Source organism: Nomascus leucogenys, chromosome 1a (genome assembly GCF_006542625.1).
Source record: "Nomascus leucogenys isolate Asia chromosome 1a, Asia_NLE_v1, whole genome shotgun sequence".
NCBI lineage: Eukaryota > Metazoa > Chordata > Mammalia > Primates > Hylobatidae > Nomascus > Nomascus leucogenys.
Window position 1 is genome coordinate 82,383,377 of NC_044381.1, and position 14,778 is coordinate 82,398,154.

The 14,778-nt window shown below is 38.8% G+C and overlaps 2 protein-coding genes across 4 annotated transcripts in view; one reads left to right on the forward strand and one right to left on the reverse strand.

Moving 5' to 3' along the window:
- The window catches only part of LOC115830404 (translation initiation factor IF-2-like), a 98,900-nt gene that overhangs the window by 32,316 nt on the left and 51,806 nt on the right, over positions 1-14,778 (reverse strand). The gene's annotated exons all lie outside the window — the stretch shown is intronic.
- The window catches only part of FUT8 (fucosyltransferase 8), a 381,361-nt gene that overhangs the window by 30,347 nt on the left and 336,236 nt on the right, over positions 1-14,778 (forward strand). The gene's annotated exons all lie outside the window — the stretch shown is intronic.

A 14,778-nucleotide genomic window follows, 5' to 3' on the forward strand; every position in this document is an offset into this window, starting at 1 on the left:
TCCAGTGTACAGCATGGTTGACTGTAGTTAATAATCAAGTGTTGTATACTTGAAAATTGCTTAGAAAGTAGTTTTTTTTTTTTTTTAAATTGAAATGGGATCTCACTGTGTTGCCCAGGCTTATCTAGAATTCCTGGGCACAAGCAATCTTCCTGCCTCAGCCTACTTAGTAGCTGGGATTACAGACATATGCCACCATGCCCAGCTAGAGAGTTGATTTTAAGTGTCCTTACTATTAAAACAAAAAAAGGTTGGATATATGAGATAATAGGTATGTTAATTAGCTTGATTTAATCATTCCTCAATATACACATATATGAAAACATCCAGTTGTACACAATACATATGTATAACTTTTATTTGCCAATTAAAATGAAGTTTAAAAATTGTATCCATCTGGAGTTCCTCTTGTGGGAAAATGACTTCTTTGGCCACCTCAGGTTTTTTTTTTGAACTCTTAAATTTGAGACATCTATAGTTGGTATAATTGGTAAGTCACAAGTATTAGTGAGAATTTTATTTGGGTCCATGAAGAACCAATACAGGCAATAAAACACACCAAGAATTAGGGAAAAGCTAAAGCATAGTCCAGTTATCTCAATTATTGTAAATGAGAAGTACCCTTCACCTAAATGAGGCTGAGTAGAAACTTCCTTACCTCTGCAACAATTTATAACTGTGGAATTAGAATTTAGATTCAAGCTAGCAAAACTAGAGCTACATTTTATACTCAAAACTATGTCTGCCACTTAAAAGAGGAAAAAAATGAATGAATATAAGCTGGTTATTTTGAAGTATATTTTACACAGATTTTTTTTAGTAGTTAATTTCTTATTTAGATAACTAGGAAGGGTAAGTGGAAAGATACATATGTTTTTAAAGAGGGGCAGGTAACTTTTAATTTCTTTGTAACTTTTAGAATTTCTTTCCCTACTTGATATATGGAGACCTACTGTAGAGGATGTTTGTGGAGTTAGAAGAGATTAGGGTTGTTGAAATACAGATGTCAGTTTAATTGTAATTCGTAGTATTGAACCTTAGAATAGTGACCATTTTCTGTTTTCATAAATTTTAGAGAAGTATACGTGTATGTTGATAATTATTAAAAAATTTGAACCAAGCTTTCGTTCACAATGAGATTTGTTTGGTAGGTAAATTATTTTATGTTTAAAAATGAGTACAAGTCTGGGCATGGTAGTTTACACCTTTAATCCCAGCACTTTGGGAGGCCAAGGCAGGCGGATCACCTGAGGTTGGGAGTTCAAGACCAGCCTGGCCACCATGGTGAAACCCCATCTCTACTAAAAATACAAAAAAAAAAAAAAATTTGCCGAGTGTGGTGGCACATGTCTGTAATCCCAGCTACTTGGGAGGCTGAAGCATAAGAATTGCCTGAATCCAGGAGGCAGAGGTTGCAGTAAGCTGAGATCGTGCCACTGTACTCCAGCCTGGGTGACAGAGTGAGATTCCATCTCAAAAAAAAAAAAAAAAAAAAAATCAGTTTGTATTTACTCAGTTTTTTTTTTTTTAATTATACTTTAAGTTCTAGGGTACATGTGCACAACGTGCAGGTTTGTTACATATGTATACATGTGCCATGTTGGTGTGCTGCACTCATTAACTCATCATTTACATTAGGTATATCTCCTAATGCTGTCCCTCCTCCCTACCCCAACCCCACGACAGGCCCCGGTGTGTGACGTTCCCCACCCTGTGTCCAGTTGTTCTCATTGTTCAGTTCCCACCTATGTTTACTCAGATTTAAGGGGATTTAATCTGGGTTTTCAAAGGGCTCCCTAGATAATTCTTAGATGCATCCAGATTGAGAAGCATGAATCCAGAGCAAAACAGAAACAGCTAAGGGTGGACTTTTTTTTTTTTTTTTTTTTTTTTTTTTTTTTGAGACTGAGTCTTGCTCTGTTGCCAGGCTGGAGTGCAGTGGCGCGATCTTGGCTCACTGCAGTCTCCACCTCCCGGGTTCAAGTGATTCTCCTGCCTCAGCCTCCCGAGTAGCTGGGATTACAAGCATGTGCCACCACACCCAGCCAATTTTTGTATTTTGTATTTTTAGTAGAGACATGTTGGCCAGGATGGTCTCAATCTCTTGACCTCGTGATCCGCCTGCTTCAGCCTCTCAAAGTGCTGGGATTACAGGAGTGAGCCACCACGCCCGGCCAAGGGTGGACATTTGAGGACACAAACATTTGAGGTACTGACCGTCATAAATACATACATACATACATACATACAGTATAGGCCGGGTGTGGTGGCTCACACCTGTAATCCCAGCACTTGGGGAGGCCGAGGCAGGTGGATTACTTGAGCTTAGGAGTTTAAGACCAGCCTGGGCAACATGGTGAAATTCTGTCTTTACCAAAAATACAAAAAGTTAGCTGGGCATGGTGGTACATGCCTGTGATCCCAGCTACTTGAGAGGCTGAGATGAGAGGATTGCTTGAGCCCGGGAGGCAGAGTTTGCAGTGAGCCAAGTTGGGCCAGCTGCACTCCAGCCTGGGTGACAGAGTGAGACCCCATCTCATTAAAAAAAAAAAAATTAAGAATACAGTATAGAGGGGCATCCTACAAGGAAACCTGACTAGTGCACCATAAAACTGGTCATCAGAAACAGGGAAATCTATAAAACTGTCACAGACAGGAGGAACTTAAAACTATGGGCTTTAGTGAATATATCAGTATTCATTAAGTATAGAAAATGTACCATACTAATATAAGATGTTAATAATAGGGAAAACCGGATAGAGGAGTAGTATATGGAAACTCACTGTATTATCTTCAGAATGTTTCTGTAAACCCGAAACTGTTTTAAAAAATGAAGAGTTTTGGGGCAGGTGTGGTGGCTCACGCCTGTAATCCCAGCACTTTGGGAGGCCGAGATGGGCGGATCATGAGGTTGGGAGATCGAGACCATCCTGGCTAACACGGTGAAACCCTGTCTCTACTAAAAATACAAAAAATTAGCCGGGCGTGGTGGTGCGCACCTGTGGTCCCAGCTACTTGCGAGGCTGAGGCAGGAGAATGTTGTGAACCCGGGAGGCGGAGCTTGCAGTGAGCCGAGACTGCGCCACTGCACTCCAGCCTGGGCGACAGAGCGAGACTCCGTCTCAAAAAAAAAAAAAGAAGAGTTTTGAAAATCAAGGCTGGGTGCAGTGGCTTACACCTATGATCCCAGCACTTTGGGAGGCTGAGGCAGTAGGATTACTTGAGGCCAGGAGTTTGAGACCAGCCTGGGCAACATAGCAAGATCCCATCTCTACAGAAAATTTAAAAATTAGCTGGGTGTGGTGGTGTGTGCTTGTGGTCCCAGCTGCTTGGGAAACTAAGACAAGAAGATTGCTTGAGCCCAGGAGGTTGAGGCTGCAGTGAGCCATGATTGTGCCACTGCTCTCCAGCCTAGGCAACAGAGCAGGACCTTGAATAATAATAAAAAGACAAAACACCCCAAAAAGTAGTTAATTTTCAAAAATTCTGAGTAATATAAACTCCTTGAGTTCAGAGTCATTTGACTTAATATTGGTATGCTTAGGGTTTAGCAGAGTTAACACAAAATAAGCTTTAAAGAAGTGTGAATTGACAATGTTACACTTATGTTATTTTGTAGAAACGGCTTTTGGAAAGATGAGAAGTAACTTGACAAGCTTTTTAATGTTTTCAATAAGTTTTACTAAATTAAAATTTTTAATAAATTTTTAGTAAAAACAAATTGAAAATATTTGCATAAACTTTCTCTTACTGCTTGAGAAGCCACTTTGAAACTCTTAATGTTGTACCTGGTTCTGAAAAGACATCAAGCTTAGTTTAGTTTATAAAAGCATTTCATTTCATTAACAGACTGGGTGCTAAATAGTAAACATAATCCTTTGACAAGTAGAGTTAAATGTAATATTTCTTTTAAAAAACTGAGTACATAAACCTATTTAGCCAGTAGGAAATGCAAGTAGAAATCACGAGATACCATTACTTACCTATTAGAAAAGCAAAACAAAAACAAATCAACAAACCTAGACAATAGCAAGCTGACAGAGATATAGAGCAACTAGAACTCTCCTGCCTTGCAGATGGAAATACAAAAAAGTATACAGCTACTTCAGAGAACAATTTGGTGGTTTCTTATAAAGTTACCATATGAGCTGGCAGTCCCACTCCTAAGTATTTACCCAAGGAAATGAAACATGTTCCTGCAAAAACCCGTAATGCTCTGTTCATAATTGCCAAAAACTGGAAACAACCCAAATGGTAATGTACAAACAGACAAATATTAATGTGTGAATGGACAAACTATGGTACATCATACAATGGATGATGTACCAATTATAAAAAGGAATGAACTGTTGATAGTGTGGTGTAGCAATTTGGAGGAATCTTGAAGACATTATACTTTTTTAAAAAAGCTAGTCTCCTGATTCCATTTACATAATATTTTCAAAAATATAAAACTGTAATGATAGAGAATGTGTACTGGTTATCCAGTGCTATGGTTTGAATGTTTTTGTCCCCTCTGAAAATTCATGTTGAAACTTAATTACCAATGCAACAGTGTTGGGAGGGGGGCCCAATGGAAGGTGTGTGTATTGGTTCATATGGGGGAGCCCTCACAAATGGATTAATGTTGTTATAAAAAGGGCTTGTGGCTGGGCATGGTGGCTTACGCCTGTAATCCCAGCACTTTGAGAGGCTGAGGTGGGTGGATCATGAGGTCAGGAGTTCAAGATCAACCTGGCCAAGATGGTGAAACCCTGTCTCTACTAAAAATACAAAAAAAATTAGATGGGCGTGGTGGTGGGTGCTTGTAATCCCAGCTACTCGGGAGGCTGAGGCAGAGAATTGCTTAAACCCAGGAAGCGGAGGATGCAGTGAGCCGATCTCACGCCACTGCACTAACTGCACTACAGCCTGGGAGACAGAGCGAAACTCCATCTCATAAATAAATAAAAGAATAAAAAGGGCTTGCTCTCTTCTGCTTTTCTGCCATGTGAGGATGTAACATTTGTTTCCTTTTGTCCTCCACCTTTCACCATGAGTGTTTACAGCCAGAAAGATCCTCACCAGATGCTGGCGTCTTGATCTTGGACTTACTAGCCTCCAGAGCTGTGAGAAACAAATTTCTGTTGTTTATAAATTACCCTCTCTCAGGTATTCTGTTATGGCATCACAAAATGGACTAAGATACCTGGGGTTATGGGTGGGGAGAGTGTGTGACTATGGAGAGATAGCATGAGGGAATTTTTGGGGTGATAGAACTGTTCTGTATCCTGAGTATGGATATACATGTGTTGAAATTCATAGATCTGTATACTCCTACTTCCTCCCAAAAGTCTGTTTTACTGTATGTTAACTTAAGAAATAAAATGGAAGACATACAAAGAAACTGAATGTGTGTCTACTTTATAAGGCATTTGGTCTAACTACTGGTCAAATAAACTTATATAAATACTCTCTAATGTTTTCTCTATTAGATTTTTTTCAAGTCTCAAGGATTTGTATGAAAAGTGACTGACGCACAGAAAACCTTTATTTTTTATTTTTTAAAAAGTAGAAAAAGAGTCTCACTATGTTGTCCAGGCTGGTTTGAACTCCTAGGCTCAGGTGATCCTCCTGTCTTGGCTTCCCAAAGTGTTGGGATTACAGGTGTGAGCGACTGTGCCCAGCTAGAAAACCTTTCATATTAAAATAATTAGCACTATAATCATGTGCAAAGAGTTGGGATGGTCACCTAGTGCAACTTCACATTTTTAAATAGGTAACAACTATTATTTATTGAAATAATGCTGTTCATTGGTTTTATCATCCAAGTGATACTATATCCTTAGATACTGTAATGCTACATATATGTATATATTTTTTGAATTTGATATGTCTTTTAAGCCTTTTCATCTACAGATCCCCCCTCTCATCTGTCTCTTTTTCTTACAAGTTAGCTATTGAACCCTGGGCTGTTTGCCTTGTAGAGTTTCCCACAGTTTGCATTCTGCTGATTGCATACTAATAGTGCAGTTTAAAACTTTCCTCTGTTCTCTGTATGCCCTGTAGATTTTCAGCTGGATTCAGAGGCTTGACCCTAATTAGGTGTGATCCCTTTGGCAAGGCAATAGGAAGTATGTCATCAGAAGGCACTTGGCTATTTGGATGACTCTCTTTGTGACGTTAGCAGCCATTGATACTACTTAGATGGATTAATTCATTGGAGGTTGCAAAATAGTGATAGTGATATTCTAAATTATTTCTTTTTAATTTATTACTTAGCATACTTCCATAGAATATTCTCTTCATCACTGTTTGGTTATTAAATAGTATAATTCACAAGGAAAGCCAGGATAAATACTTGATTCTTTATTTTTATTTACCAGTTTTCAAGATACTGAAATTGTTACATCTAAACCTGTGAAGATGTTTTAGGGCTTTTTTTTTTTTTTTAACATGTTTAGATTTTCATTCATTGCAATTAATATGCTTAATGAAGCTCAAATTGTTGTTACATCTTTGACAAGTGGGAGCCTGCCCCTCATCCTCTTTCTTTTTTTTTTGTTAAGACAAGGTCTTTCTCTGTTGCCCTTTCCTTTCCTTACTTTTCAGGCAGAGTTTTGCTATGTTGCCCAAACTGGACTTGAACTCCTGTGCTCAAGCAATCCTCCAGCCTCAGCTTCCTGAGTAACTGGGACTACAGGCACATACCACCACACCTGACTCTGCTATTGTTTATTTAAATAAACATTCTGCCCCTTTGTCTGTCTCTTCTCTTTCTTCAACTCTTATAATCTGAAAATTTTCTCTATGCTATCCTATAAATCTTGTAACCTTTCTTTCTTTTTTTTTTTTTCATGTTTTTCCCTTCTGAATGGTGGAATCTGGTCTCTACTAAAAATACAAAAAATTAGCAGAGCATGGTGGTGTATGCCTGTAATCCCAGCTACTTAGGAGGCTGAGGCAAAAGAGTCGCTTGCTCCTGGGAGGCAGAGGTTGCAGTGAGCTAATGTCCCACACTGCACTACAGCCTGGGTAACAGTGAATGAGACTCTGTCTCAAAAAAAAAAAAAAAAAACAAAAGACCCCAAAGAAAGTAAATTTTGTTTGAGTTTGTTACTAAACTTGGTGAATATAAGCTGCATTTTTTTAGTTTCCAGTAAATCAAGGCGCAGTGTAATCATTGTACATTTTATTTTGAAGAGTTATAGGAAAATACCTTTATTTTATAATAATGAAGGAAAAGGACTTTTTGGATTGGAAAGGAATGTTTTGACAAAAGATTAAATTAAAAGATTAAAAAAATTTTTTTCTTCTAAAAATTTTTTTTCTTCAACCAGACAAGATACCATTTTTTCAAATACATACATTTTTTCAAATGGTATCTTGTCTGGTTGAATTATTAGCATGTTTTTGGCATGTTTAGTAGCAAGTGGTAAGGTCAATTGAAATACAAGCTGAAAAATTCTAATGGCCCCTGGAAGATGGCAGTATAGGCTTTTCATCTCAGAATTTTAGATCTGGAGGAGACCTTTAAAATTTATTCCAATTCTTTCATTATAGGAGAATATCTAGAAGTCTAGGGATAATGATATGTTATTTCTGAGATCACACAGTAAATTGCTGTTTAGAGCTGGGACCAGTACCAAGCCTCTTTGTTTCTATTTCACGATTAGTTTCTCAATGCCAGAATGTGTTTCTTGAAAGGCACGATAACCAGATCCTGGGCTCCTCATATCCTACCTAAATTAGTGCAGCTAAGGCAGTGTGACATATTTATATTGGCATTTTTATAAAGGCACAGAAACAGACATGATTTATTCAGTATCACAGGGATCATGCTAGGTCATAAGACCCCTGACCTGTTGATTCTACCTCTTTATCTTACCCAGTAAGAGATAGCTTAGAGATAGTAGCCAAAATATCCAATGGTTATGAACTATAGATTGGGAGCTGGAAGTGGAGCTGGTACTAGAAACCATAAAAACGCCAGATGATGTTTGTGGTGTGGTGAAGAGTGCTGGGATGATGTGGGCAGGGGGTGACGAAAGCTTTGGTCGTGAGTAAGTGGGTCTAGAACCTATAGAATGGGGGGCGGAATAAAGGAGGCAATGGAGCCACCATCAAGCTCATGCTTATCAGGAGGATCGTTTGTTCTGTTCTCATTCCCTATAGCATATTGCTACTTGCCAGCCAAGATTTAGAATAATCATAGACAATAATGAAATAAAATACATCTGATATCTGCACAATATTTTAAGCACAGTGCTCTCATAAATATTGTACTATTTGGTCCTTGCAATATCTTTGTGAGATAAGTAGGGATATTGGTGAGTAGAAAATATTAAATATAATATGTGTTAAGGTAGTGTGCTAGAAACCACTAAGGGATATAAAGGTGAATAGACACAGGCTCTGTTCTCATGGTGTGCCCAATCTTTTGGGGATGGGGTGGGAAAAATAACCAGTTACAATGTACAAGAAGTTGAAAAGGATTTAGAAATTCAAACTGCGTCCCATGGGAATTTAGAAAGCGTGATGGTATTGTAACAGAAATTTTGGTATTTTGCCTTCTTAATTCAGACTAACTGAAAGGATAATGACTATAAAAGCATCTTGACTGTAATAGATACTGATACGATTTTCCTTTATAATTTTCAGATTATTTTTTTTTTAGGTGATTTTACACAGCTATTTATATGAATGAATTTATGAATTAAGGATGACAGAAATCACTTAAATTGTTTTAGTGATTTTTGGCATATTAGCCTGGTTTGAGAAGGAGGAAGAAAACAAGGGAATTGATTTTGTAATGTCAAACAGAACTTACAAATTTAGGAGAGATTTACCTAGACCATTATGAATAAATAAATAGATCCTTTTAATTGGTAAGAAACTAGACAAAATTTAATATAGTTGATTTAGTACTAGTTTATGTTGATGATGTAGACAACTTCACCAAAGGAAGGGGAGTAGTGAATAAATTAGTTATAACTTATTTTACTGTAAAGTAATGTTAAGTGTCAGAATAATTATAGGAAACATTTGCTTACCAATAAATATGACTTTGACAGTCTTACAATGATGAATTCGTTTTTGTTGAAATAGCGGACAAAACAGACTTTTTCGTTTTTTTCACTTATTCCTAGAATCCATTTTAGTCTCTAGTTTTTGTTAGTATGTATCACCTACCTTAACTATTTTTCTTTTTGCCAAAACAGAAAGAATGCAGCTTCCATTGATATACTAGAGTCACTTAGAATATCAATATCAACACTACAGAGAAAGGAGAAGGAAGGAAGCCATATACCATTGTCAGTGTGCTTTTCTCCTCTGAGGCTTTCATCCTTCTTGTGTTTTCTCTCTTAACATTGGCCCATAGCTAGAAGACATTGAGGTCCTGCCTTACTGCTTTTTTACCTTAGCCATGAGCAGCATACCCCATACTATATTTAGGTTGATAAATTTTCAATAGTAAAATTCTTCATAGTGAGCAGCTTCTTCTAGGCTGTTGCCACCCCTGCCTTACCCTATTTCACTGTGGAAAGCTCACTTGGTTGAAGCATCTCTGTTTGAAGTCCAGCTTTGGGGAAACCTAGAATGGCCTTAGGACCATCAGTGTTACAAGACTCAGTAGTGCCTGAGTCATACTTAGCTTTTAAGACATGTTTATAGCTTTCACTTTTTATGGGTAAATAGCCCTTTTATTATCGACACAGTACTTTTCTCTTTTTCTTAAAAATGACCAGTTTCACCACTGATAGAGTTTATTTTTGTCATCTGTTAAACATGTTTTCCCATGACTTTGGTTTCTTCTTCATTTCATATGTGATTTTGTGTGTATATGTATGCATGTGTGTGTGGTTTCCTTTTTTAGAAGGAGATGTAATTCTTTGAAGATGAGACTCAATGGGCCATTTGCTGTTTTTCTTTCCTCACCTAGGGTACCTTCAGTTTAGCTCACAGTCTTCTTTCTTCCTAACGGTGTGGGTAAAAATGACTGACTCTGTTCAACATTACAGATTGAAAATAAAACCTGTGATTCCTAGCCTCTTTTTTTATACTTCTTTATTTTAAAATCTAACATTTTTCTTTATGCTTTCTTTTTTCCATCATGGAGATAAGATGTTTATTTAGTTCTATAGGTATTCTGTTTCTCCTGAAGACTTCTACTTATCGTTTTACTTCTCTTCCTTTATTATGTTCATGTTCAGTTAGTCTACAGCAGATCTTGTAACGTTCGACTGAATTCTAGTGCCACTAATGATAAGCAAGTATAGCATTTCTTGTTAAGTGAATAATTTCTTCCATATATTTGATGTGGATATGATATTATATGCTGCACTCTTGGTTGTATCTTTTCAGGTATATTTCTTTTTCTCAGAGAAATCTTTCAGTTTGTATCTTTCCTAAAATGGGGTTTTTCTTACATTGGATTTTTATTATTGCTGATTACTAGATATTGTTTATTCTTTGGATGCTGTTGATATTCACCTATCATGAAAGTAAACTTTCATGGTTAATCATTTTTTTCTATTACATAATGAAGCAGGATATTTCCCTGACTCGTTTGTGGGACTCGCAACAGGGGTGCCTCGTTTACCCAGCCCACCACCTTTTTTTTTTTTTTTTTTTTTTTTTGTGATGGAGTCTCGCTCTGTCGGCCAGGCTGGAGTGCAGTGGCGCTCACTGCAAGCTCCGCCTCCTGGGTTCACGCCATTCTCCTGCCTCAGCCTCCCGAGTAGCTGGGACTACAGGCGCCCGCCACTGCCCCTCGCTAATTTTTTGTATTTTTAGTAGAGACAGGGTTTCACCGTGTTAGCCAGGATGGTCTCGATCTCCTGACCTCGTGATCCGCCCGCCTCAGCCTCCCAAAGTGCTGGGATTACAGGCGTGAGCCACCGCGCCTGGCCCCAGCCCACCACTCTTAACTCCTTGTGGAAGGGAGTGCACAAGTGAACGGGTGTGGGAATTGGAGTGAATGAATGCTGAAACCAGCCGGCTGCTTTGGCGCCAGAGGGCTCAACCTCCACTCACTCGGACCCACTGCTGCGTTCTACCCCTCGCAGGAGGGAGTGCGCATATGAGTGGGTGCCGGAACTGGCCAGATGCTTTAGTCACAGCGGGAGTGAACTCTCTGCAGGCCCCACAGCAGTGTCCAGGAGCGGGTGCCTGCAACTATTGAAGCCCCAGAGGTTGTGTTACAGTGCTCTTTTAGCTCTGCTGTCTGTGGACAGCTTAAGTGTTAACAGCTCAGTGGACCCTTTGCCTTTTTTTGGTGAAGTGGCTGCCCTCTGCCAGTGAGGGCAAAGGGCCAGTGAGAAAGCCTTTTGTATCCACACTTGTGGCTCCTGAGCTCTTGTCTGGCGCCCAGGAAAAATGAGGTTGCATGAATGAATTGAAGGATGGTAAATGCAGGGGATCTTATTGCAAATGAAAAGATCTCTCAGTGGAAATGGAAGCTGAAAAGGGGACAGGGTGGGTAGGTAATCTTCCCCTGGGAAGTTCAGCCATCTCTGGCAAGATTCTTCTCTGTAGTAATGCCATCAAGCTGTCCTTCTGAAGTCAAGCCGCCTCTCTCCAATATCTAGCCATAGTCTTGTCTACCAGCCGAGTCTGGGGTTTTTACAGGCACAGGATGGGATGGGGCAGGGCCATGGGTGGTTTAGGGAAAGGCAACATTTGAGCCGGAAAACAGGGTTATAAGTTCGCACTTTGGGCCACGGTTTCAGGCTTTTTGGCTTGAGGGTGAGGTTTTGCTGGGGACCCGCCATTTTCTGCCTAGAATTTCTCTGTCCCCCGTTACTGTCAATAATATGCATTTCTTAAATACCTTTAGTTTCTCATATGGTAATATTTTCTTTTCATATGAGTTCCTTCTCATTCTTAGATCCTATTTGTGCTTCTTTGCTTTAGGATAACTTGTTGACATATAAGTGGTATTTATTGAATACATCTAATTTTTAGAAAATTTCAGCATTCAGTGCTGTCACAAAGTTAATTAAGTTCATAGTCCCCCTTTAAAATACAGTGTTTCCAGGTTAGATGGACTAATAGGGATGGTCTTTCCACTTAAGACAACTAAAGAATGGGATGAAATAATGAAACAACAGTTCTCAAGACATTTGCCATCAAGCAGCAAAAGACATTGATCCCCAAGGGATGGGAAACAAATTAGGCGAGATCATGTGGTTGCTCTAGCTCCCACCTAGAGAGGGTTTGTAGGGATGGAACAAAGCAGTGGAACCCAGGAGGAGCGTAGAGGTTTCTCTGTATTGAAGAGGTAGAGCTAGCTGGGAGACTGGGGGGCCAAGGCAGCTAGAGTTCACAAGGTAGAGTATGAGAGAGGAGAAAGCTGCAAGAGACAGAACTTCACATATCTGTAGAAATTCCTTTCAAGAATTCAATTGACTGCTGATCAATACGTGCCTGTAAGGAAACTACGGGAAGCTGCGGAAGAACCACCAAAAAGGAATTGAGGGAATAATACAATATTAGAGCTCACACATGGCTAGGAGTAGGGCCTGAATCCATCAGACAAAAAAACTTCATAATTCAATAGGTGTGTCAGGTAGAGGACTTCCAACGTTCTAGTTATTTCTAGATGTTCAACTTGGGTCTTCTTTGTCTGTGTCTTAATATACTTAACCTTTCTTCTGGCTTTTAGTACATATGGAACAGATATATAATAACTTTTAATGTCCTAGTCTCCTAATTCTATCAACCCTGTCATTTCTGAATTGGTTTTGATTGATTGATAGCTCTCCTTCTGGCTCTATTTTCTTGCCTTAGTTTTGTTTAACCTGCTTGTTAATTAATTGATGCATATCAGGCATGTAAAATAAGACATTGTAAATTGTGCCTTGTTGGGTGCTGGACATTTTTATATTCCTATATTCTTTTTTTTTTAAGAGATGGGGTCTTGCTCTGTTACCTGGGCAATAGTGCAGTAGCATGAGCATAGCTCATGGCAGTATTGAACTCTTGGGCTCAAGTGGTCCTCCTGTTGCAGTCTCCCGAGTAGTTGGGACTATAGGTGCGTACCACCAGCCCCGGTGCCTGCAGATATTTTTGAACTTTTTCCTGGTCTGTATTGAAGTTCTTTGAAAGTGTTTTTTAACTTTTAGATATTGCTTTTAATCTTTGTTAAGTGTAACCACTTAATTTAATTTTCCCCACTACTGAGGCAAAACCCTTCTGAATATTTTATGCTTCATGAATTATGAGACTTTTCCATTCTGGCTGTTGGTTACAGATGTTAAATTGAGGATCAGATTGTCCTTTCATGGCTTGTTTTTAAGCTCTGTTGGGATCATTATAGAGTAATCTTTATTCTAGGGCAAATTTAGCCCTCCTGAGGTCTGTACCTATGGCCTAGAGTGTAAAGAGATGTCTCTACTGTGGCTGGATGGAACTCAGATGTCTCCGAGCTCAGTGTCAACCCGGAGTTGTTCATATTATAGCTCCTGGTGGATGTTTTTTGTCTGACTTTGTGGAACTTCACCCTAAGCATGTGTAGATTAGTATTTAGTTGATGACTCAAGTGGACCCCAATGTACATATCTGTAGCTTTTTTCTGCTTAAGTTTCTCCTTTCTGGTATATTATTCTAGTAATTCTTGCCACCTCCACTGTTCCAAACTCCGTTCTTTTCAAGTTAGCAAGACTGCTGTATTCTGCTTTGAATTTCCCTGTTGGCAATGGTGTCTAGAACATGTCTCTAGGTGGAAAGCCAGGGTGGTCATAGGCCTTACTTATCTAGTTTGTTTTCTTGTTTCAGGGAACACAGATCTACACTAATTGTTGTTCACTGTCTGGAAACTGTCATTTATTTTGTCTGGTTTTGCAGTTGCTTACCATCTGAGGGTAAATCTGTTACCAGTTATTCCATAATGGCTGGAAGCATACATTTCACACTATTGGATTATTGCGGAGTTTGGCAAAGACTTTTGGGTGAAGTTACAGGAAAGAATTACAATAAACCTTTGCTGATTTTAGACTTGATGGCTATTTAGTAATTGTACGTTTATGGGCTTTGGGAGTAGTTGACTATGTTTTCTTCAGATAGATGTATGAGATAATGTAAATAATAAAGCATTATACAGGCTGGGCATGGTGGCTCATATTTGCAATCCCAGCACTTTGAGAGGCTGAGGCATGAGGATTACTTGAGCCCAGGAGTTTGATACCAGTCTGGGCAACATAGCAAGACCATGTCTCTACAATAAAGTAAAACAAAATAAATTTTAAAATCTTTAAAAAAAAGAAAATAGTTGTATTACCTTTATGGTGGGAGGAGTTTAAATTGGTGATATTTTATATTAGTTGTAATTGCCTAAAATTGTTTTCGGTAGACTTTGATGTCATTGGAGAAAAACTGCTTCTCACAATTAATAATGTCAATCAGAGAAAAATCTCATGTTGTTGACATAAGAGTAAAGCAAGTGGCAGAAAGACACATTTCTATAGAACGTATTGTGTCTTTGTACTGTTCTTGGGTTTTTGTACTTGGTGACTTGCACATACTACACACTCTGAACGTTTGATGTGCGAATCTTTATTAAGGCCATTTCACTTTTCAGTTAATCATATTGATTGCTGTGTGCCAAACATGATACTGGATGAGGGAGAGGCAGCAACAAATGAAGTAGGAGAAGGGTCCCTGATCAAAAGACTGCATGAGATGGTGCATGTATAAGGTAGCAAAATATTCTAGTGAAGATTAATGGAGTATAGAATGATTATGTCAGCTCTCAGGCAGGGAGGTATAGAGGGGCTGGATTTTGAGAAAGTTGATGGA